This window comes from Theropithecus gelada, chromosome 2, assembly GCF_003255815.1.
Source record: "Theropithecus gelada isolate Dixy chromosome 2, Tgel_1.0, whole genome shotgun sequence".
Classification (NCBI taxonomy): Eukaryota; Metazoa; Chordata; class Mammalia; order Primates; family Cercopithecidae; genus Theropithecus; species Theropithecus gelada.
Genome location: NC_037669.1, coordinates 137,503,679 through 137,512,000, shown reverse-complemented (window position 1 = coordinate 137,512,000; position 8,322 = coordinate 137,503,679).

Here is an 8,322-nt window from a genome sequence, read left to right as displayed (position 1 = left end):
GATATTACACCAATTCAAAGGATCGTTAGTGGCTACTTCATATGATCAGCTATATGCCAATAAACTGGAAACTCTAGAGGAAATCGACAAATTCCTAGATACATACAACCTGTGAAGATTGAACCAGGAAGAAATCCAAAACCTGCAAGTAATGGATCAAAGCTGCAATCAAAATTCCCCCAGTAAAGAAAAGCCTTGGACCTGATGGCATCACTGGTGAGTTGTATCATACATTTAAAGAAGGACTGATACCAATCCTACTCAAACTATTCCAAAAAATAGAGGAGGAGGGAATACTTCCAAACTCATTCTAGGAGTCCAGTGTTACCCAAATACCAAAACTAGACAAAGACACATAAAAAAGGAGAAATACAGAAAAGAAGACAGAAAGACTGAAAGAAAGAAAAGAAAAGAAAAGAAAAGGAAAGAAAGAAAGAAAGAAAGAAAGAAAGAAAGAAAGAAAGAAAGAAAGATTGATTAAGGGTCAATATCTCTACTGAATATTTATGCAAAAATCCTCAACAAAATACTAGCAAACTAAATTCAAGAATACATCAGAAAGATTGTTCATTATGACCAAGTGTGATTTATCCCTAGGATACAAGGATGGTTCAACATATTCAAAGCAATCAATGTGATACATCATATCAACAGAATGAAGGATAAAACCCATATGGTCATTTCAATTGATGCTGAAAAAGCATTTGATAAAATCCAACATCCCTTCATAATTAAAAACCCTCCACAAACTGAGGGTAGAAGGAATATACCTCAACATAATAAAAGCCATGTACAGTAGACCCACAGCTTGTATCATACTGAATGGTGAAAACCTGAAGACCTTTCTTTTAAGATAAGAAGACAAGGATGCCCACCGTCACCACTGTTATTCAACATAGTATTGGAAGTCCTAGCTGGAGCAATTAGGCAACAGAAAGATATAAAGGGCACACAAATTGGAAAAGAAGAAATCAAATTATCCTTGTTTGCAAATGATATGATTCTTATATTTGGAAAAACTTAAAATACTCCACAAGACAACTATTAGAACTGATAAACAAGTTCAGTAAAGTTGCAGGATATAAAGTCAACAATCAAAAATCAGTAGCATTTCTACATGCCATCAGTGAACAATGTGAAAAAGAAATTTTAAAAAGTAATCAATTTTCAATGGCCATACATAAAATTTAATACCTAGGAATTAACTTAACCAAAAGAAGTCAAAGATCTCTATAATGAAAGCTATAAAACACTGATGAAATAAATTGAAGAGGACGCTAAAAAGGAAAAATATTCCATGTTTGTAAATGGAAAGAAAAAATATTGTTAAAGTGTCCATACTACCCAAAGCAATCTACAGATTCAGTGCAATCTCTCTCAAAATACCAATGACATTCTTCACAGAAATAGAAAAAACAATCCTAAAATTTATACAAAACCACAAAAGACCCAGAATAGCCAAAGCTATCCTAAGCAAAAAGAACAAATCTGGTAGAATCGCATTACCTGATTTCAAATTATACTACAGAGTTAAAGTAACCAAAACAGCATTGTACTAGCATAAAACAGGCTGTGGTGTAATATGAAATATATTTTAACTTTGTCCCCCTTTCCTGCCGTAAAACTCCTAAAATTCCTAAAATTTTCTGAGGGATAGGAATATCTTTTGTTGTTCATAATGAGCCCCTTTGATAACTCTTGAGTTTATTCTAATGAAGTTACTCACTAGGGTGAGTCCCCTAGACAGACTCAGGATATAGTTAATCACCAGACAGAACAAGCGGTTAGAATTTAGAGGGTTGAAACTTTCAGCCTTACCCACTAATCTCTGAGGAAGTGAGAGGACTCGGAGAGCATGCTTTATAAAACTCTTGAACAAGATTTGAAAAGCTTTTGATTTGCCGAACACATTGAAGTGCTGGGAGGGTGACTTCCCAGAGTAAGCATGGAAGTTTCGAGGCCCTCTATATCTTGCCCTATCCATCTCTTCATCTGGCTGTTCATCTGTATCCTTTGTAATATCCTTTATAATAAACTGATCAATGTAAATAAGTGTCTCAGTGAGTCTTGTGAGCCATCTTAACAAGTTAATTGAACCTAAGGAGGGGATGTCTCTGGAAAGGCAGTTTGTAACTGGCCAGTCAGGTGTATAGGTGACAATCTACTACCTTTGACTGGTGTCTGAAATAGAGGCAGTCTTCTGGGACTGAGGCCTCAACTAGCTATTTTCTAATAGCTAGTGTCAGAATTGAATTGAACTATAGCACAACCAGTTGTTGTCCACTGGAGAATTTCCTGATGTGTGAAGAAAGCTGCTCTTCACACACATGCACAAATATTTGATCACAGAAGTTCTTTTTGTTGAGTGTGAGAGTAGTGAGAAAAAAATATTTTTTTCTTTTACACAGGCCTTCACCAGGCACCAACTCTTGGACTTCTCAACCTTCAAAACTGTGTGAAATAAATTTCTGTTGTTGATAAGCCACTCTGTCTATGCTTTTTTGCTGTAACAGCCTGAATGGACTAACACAACTGCCTTGGTGAGATTTATTCTTAGGTATTTTGTTCTTTTAGATGTTCTTATACATAGATTTTTTTTTTTCTTATTTTCGTTTCGGGTTGTTTCTTGCTGGTGTATAAAAACACAACTGAATTTTTTATGTTTATCTTGCCTTGCAACTTTGCCAAATTTATTAGCTTTAATTGTGTGTGTGCGTGTGTGTGTGTCTGTATTCTTCAAGATGTACAACATTTAGAATACTGCCATATATGAACAAACATCATTTTACTTCTTCCTTTCCATAAATTTTCTGCTCAGACCAATGTCCTGGAGATTTTCTCCAGTATTTTCTTGTAGTAGTTTCATAGTTTGAGGTCTTAGATTTAAGTCTTTAATCCATTTTGATTTGATTTTTGTACATGGTGAGAGATAGGGTTCTAGTTTCATTCTTCTGCATATGGATATCCAGTTTTCCCAGCACCATTTATTGAAGAGACTATCTTTCCCGTGGTGTATCCTCTCAGCACCTTTTTCAAAAATGAGTTCACTGTAGGTTTGTGGATTTGTTTCTGGGTTCTCTATTCTATTCTATTTGTTTACATGTCTGTTTTTATGCCTGTTCATAGATGGCACCTTCTCACTGTATACATACATGGTTGAAGGGGCAAGACTGCTCTCTGGGGCTACTGTTTTAAGGACACTAATTCCATTCATGAGGGTTCCATTCTCATGACATAATCACTTCCCAATGACCCCACCTACTAGTTCCATCACTTTGGAGATTAGGTTTGAGCATGTTAACTTTGGGAAGACACAAACATTCAGACCACAGCAGAGGTGAACTAGTTATAAATTGAAAATTAAAAACATTGCTGAAAGAAAATGAAGAAAGATCTAATTAAATAAAAAGACACTACATTTCCATGAATTGGAAGACAATATAGTTAGGATGACAATATTCCTCCAAATGATAGATTCGATGTATAGATTTTGTGTAATCCCTATCAAAATTCCAATGACCTTCTTAGTAGAAATGGAAAAGCTGGTTCTCAAATTCATATTGAATTTCAGGGGTCCCAGAATAGCCAAAGCAATATTGAAAAAGAGAAAGGGTACACTTACTTTCTTATTTGAAAACTTACTAAGAAAATACATAAACAGTGTGATATTGGCATAAGAATAGACATCTGGATCAGTGGAACAGAATTGAGAGTGTGGAAATAAACCCAAACATCTATGGCCGATTGATTTTCAACAAGGATGCTAAGACCATTCAATGGTGGAAAGAATAGTTTTTTCAACAAATGGTACTGGGACAACTGGATAACCACATGGAAAAGAATAAAGATGGATTGCTGCTTCATTCCATATATACATTTCAACTCACAATGGAACAACAGCCTAAATGTAACAGCTAAATGTATAAAAATATTAGAAGAAAACATAGGGGTAAATCTTCATGACCTCAGATTTGTATTAGATTTCTTGACATTAAAAGCATGAGCAAGTAAAAAAAAAATGAATAAATTGGACTTCATAAATTTAAAAAACTTCTGTTTTTCAAAGAACACAAGACAATTTAAAGAAAAACCACAGAATGGGAGGAAATATTTGCAAATGATTTATTTGGCAGAAGTTTAGTATTCAGAATACATAAAAAACTCCTGTGACTCAACAACTAAAAAGACAAACATCCCAATTAAAAAAAATGAGCAGTGGACTTGACATTTCCCCAAAAAGATATTCGAGTGGCCAACAAGTACATGAAACTTTTCAATTTTCTTGGTTGTTAAGGAAATGTGAATCAAAACCACAATGAAATACTACTTTACAGCCTTAAGATGACTATAATAATTTTTTAAAGGAGAAAATAACAAGCGTTGATGAGAATATGGAGAAATAGAAACTTGTATATTGCTGGTGAGAACATAAACTAGTGCAGTCTCTGTGGAAAACGGTTTGGTGGTTTTGCAAATGTTATACATATAATTACCATAAGACCCAGAAATTACACTCTTATGTATATGCCCAACAGAAACTTATACACAGATGTTCACATTGGGATTGTTCATAAAACAAAACAGTAGAAAGAGCCCAAAACTTCATCTGTAGATGAATCAACAAACTGTGGTGTACACATGGAATAGAATATTATTCCACCATAAAAAGCAATGAAATACTGATACATCCTACAACTTGAACAAACCTTGAATCATGCTAAGTGAAAGAAGCCAGACACAAAAGCTCACATATAGTATGATTCCTTTTATATCAAGTATTAAAAAGAGGAAAGTTTATAGAAACAGAAAGTAGATTAGTGATTGCCAGGTGATAGTGATTAGAATAAATAGACTGTGATTAGACTAGAGACTGATTGTAAGGTGTGTAAATTTCACCTCAATTAAAAAAACAAAAAGAATGGACTGAGGCAGGCATATCATGAGGTCAGGAGTTTGAGACCAGCCTAACCACCATGGTGAAACTCTGTCTCTACTAAAAATACAAAAATTAGCTGGGCATGGTGGTGTGTGCCTATAATCCCAGCTACTCAGGAGGCTGAGGCAGGAGAATCTCTTGAACCCAGGAGGTGGAGGTTGCAGTGAGCCGAGATTGCATCATTGCACTCCACCCTGTGAGCCTGGGTGACAGAGCAAAACTCCATCTCAAAACAAATAAAATAATAATAATAAAAAAAGAATATTATTATCTGAAAGTTTAGAGGTTGCATTGGCTTTAGGTTTTGTTTGATCGGGGCTTCTCTGTCTTACAGCCCTGCCCTTGTGTGGTATAGCTGTGTCCTGAGATTGACTTTCCACATGGGGGAAGTGACTTCCATTAAAAAACCCTAACATAACAAGGAAACAAATCAACAAAAATTCTACAGAGAACAAAGGACATTTTTATTTATAGATTCTCAAATTCCTGACATTGCCTTTGATTGCCTAAGTTAGTCTTGTGGAAATCTCTGAGCCAATTACTATGGCCAGGGTGATAGAATATTTTAATTGACTTAACCTTGGTCATGGAATCCATTTCTAGGCCGGAAGTACAGCAGGTTTTCTCTCAACTATTTTTTTTTTTTAATGAAAATGAGAACTATTGGAAAGGAGGAAGAAAAAAGAGTGTTGTAATGCATCCAAGAAGTTATCAATATATGCACAATGGCAATGTATATTCATTTAAAGTGAAATTTTTTCTCCCTTCTTTAATCAGAAATAAATTCAGCATAACAGTTTTTAAAAGTGTGGGAAAGGGGCCGGGCGCGGTGGCTCAAGCCAGTAATCCCAGCACTTTGGGAGGCCGAAACGGGTGGATCACGAGGTCAGGAGATCGAGACCATCCTGGCTAACACGGTGAAACCGTGAAACCCCGTCTCTACTAAAAAATACGAAAAACTAGCCGGGCGAGGTGGCAGGCGCCTGTAGTCCCAGCTACTCTGGAGGCTGAGACAGGAGAACGGCGTGCACCCGGGAGGCGGAGCTTGCAGTGAGCTGAGATCGGCCACTGCACTCCAGCCTGGGCCACAGAGCGAGACTCCGTCTCAAAAAAAAAAAAAAAAGAAAAAAAAAAAGTGTGGGAAAGTTACTCAGAAGTAAAGTTTACAGAAATTTGGCTTATCTAGCAGGCTATGTCTGAATATTTTATTTATACTAAGAGTAACATGATTGCTAATGCTTATAATAAACACTCTGAGGTAATATAATATCTCAGAAAGCTATTTGAACCAAATACCTTGTTCACGACAGTTTTTTCCAAACTTTATATTTCAAAATAATTTTAGATTCACAGGAAGTTGCAAAAAGTGCACATGGAGTTTTTGTTTAAACTTCACCCAGATTTCTTGCATGGTAACATCATGCAAAATTACAGTGCACTATTCAAACCAGGAAGTTGACATTGGAACAATCTACAGGACTTATTCATTTTTCACTAGTTTTACACGCACTCTTTTTACATGCACTCTTTTGTGTGTGTGTGTGTGTGTGTAAATGTGTGTATAACTTGATGTAAATTTTTTACATCTGGATTCATGGAACTACCACAACAACCAAGGTAAAAACCTGTTTCATCACCACAGTGTGATACTGTGAAATATGTATTTGGCCTCTGCTTCTCATTCCTGAAATCTCCTAAAATCCTTGTAGGTAAAGGAACTAGAACAATCTTCTCTTCTAATATTTGTTCTTTCACCCTGGCTGCTGACACAGAGATCCTAAGCCTGAGTGAAAGGAGCATCTGACATAACAGCTCCTAAATGTCTTGAAATTTCCTAGATGAACAGAAGGAACATCTTTTGTTCTAATGAGGTGACTCTGGGTGGGATCCTGGATTGTCTCAGGTAGGGGGCTGGTTGCCAGGGGAACCAAGCATGTAGTTAGCTGGAATTTTCAGGGGAGAGGAGAGATGGAGGTTGCTGAAGGTTGCGTTGATTACCAATAGCCAGTCGTGTATTCAATCATGCCTATGTATTGAAGTCTCCATAAAACTCCCAAAGGACAGGATTTGAAAATCTTCCAGATGACTGAACATGGGGAGGTACCTAGAGGGTGACGCACCCACAGAGGATGTGGAGGCTCTATGCTTCTTCCCACATAGTTTGTCCTACACATTTCTTCCATTTGGCTGTTTATGTGTATCCTTTGTAATATCTGTTATAATAAATGGGTAAATGTAACTAAACTGTTCCCCTGAGTTCTATGAGACACTCTAGCAAATTAATCAAATCCAAGGAGGAGGTCGCAAGAACTCTGACTTATAGTCAGACAGTCAGAAGAACAGATCACAACTTGGGGCTTTCGATTGGTATCTGAAGTGGGGGCAGTTTTGTGGGACTGAGTCCTCATCTGTGGGATCTGATGCTATCTCCGGGTAGATAGTGTCAGAGTTGAGTTAAATTTTAAAACACCCAGTTGGTGTCCACTAGAGAATTGCTTAGTGTATGGGAAGATATCCTCACACATCTGATGTCAGAAGTGCTGTATCAGGTGAGAGCAGAGAGAAAAAATGGTATTTTTCCACCAACAAGACTCCTCTAGGTGACTCTTTTACAGCTACAATCACCCACTCCTTTAACCCTCCTTAACCCTTGGCAACAACTATTCTGTTCTTCATCTCTGTAATTGCATTATTTCAAGAATGTTATCTAAAAAGAACCATCGAGTATGTGACATTTTGAGATTAGCTTTTTCTGCTCAGAATAATTCTTTTAAGATCCATTAAAATGGTTATGTGTATTAATAGTTTGACCTTTTTGTATTTCATGATCTGGATGTCCCATAGTTTGTCCAACCATTCTGCATCGAAGGACATCTGGACGGTTTCCAGTTTTTACAAATAAAGGGGCTATGAACAATTGTTTACAGGTTTTTGTGTGAAAATACATGTTCATTTTTCTAGTATAAATGCCCAGAAGTTGATTCTCTAGGTCATCTGGTAGTTGCGTGTTTAGTTGTATTAAAAACTGCCAAACTGTTTTCCAGAGTGTCTGTATCATTTTACATTCCCAACAGTAATGTATGATTGATCCAGTTTTCCCATATCCTTATCAGCATTTAGTGTTACCACTATTTTTTATTTTAGCCATTCTGACAGGTATGTAGCAGTATCTCACTGTAGTTTTAATTTGTATTTCCCTAATGGCTAATGTTATTTACCATTTATATAGCCTGTCTTCATGTCTGTTGTCCCTTTTCTAATTGGATTTTTTTTAACCGTTGAGTTTCAAGAGTTCTTTTTCTTTTCTTTTCTTTTCTTTTCTTTTTTTTTTTTAATTTTTTGAGCCGGAGTCTAGCTCTTTACCCAGGCTGGAGTGCAGTGGCATG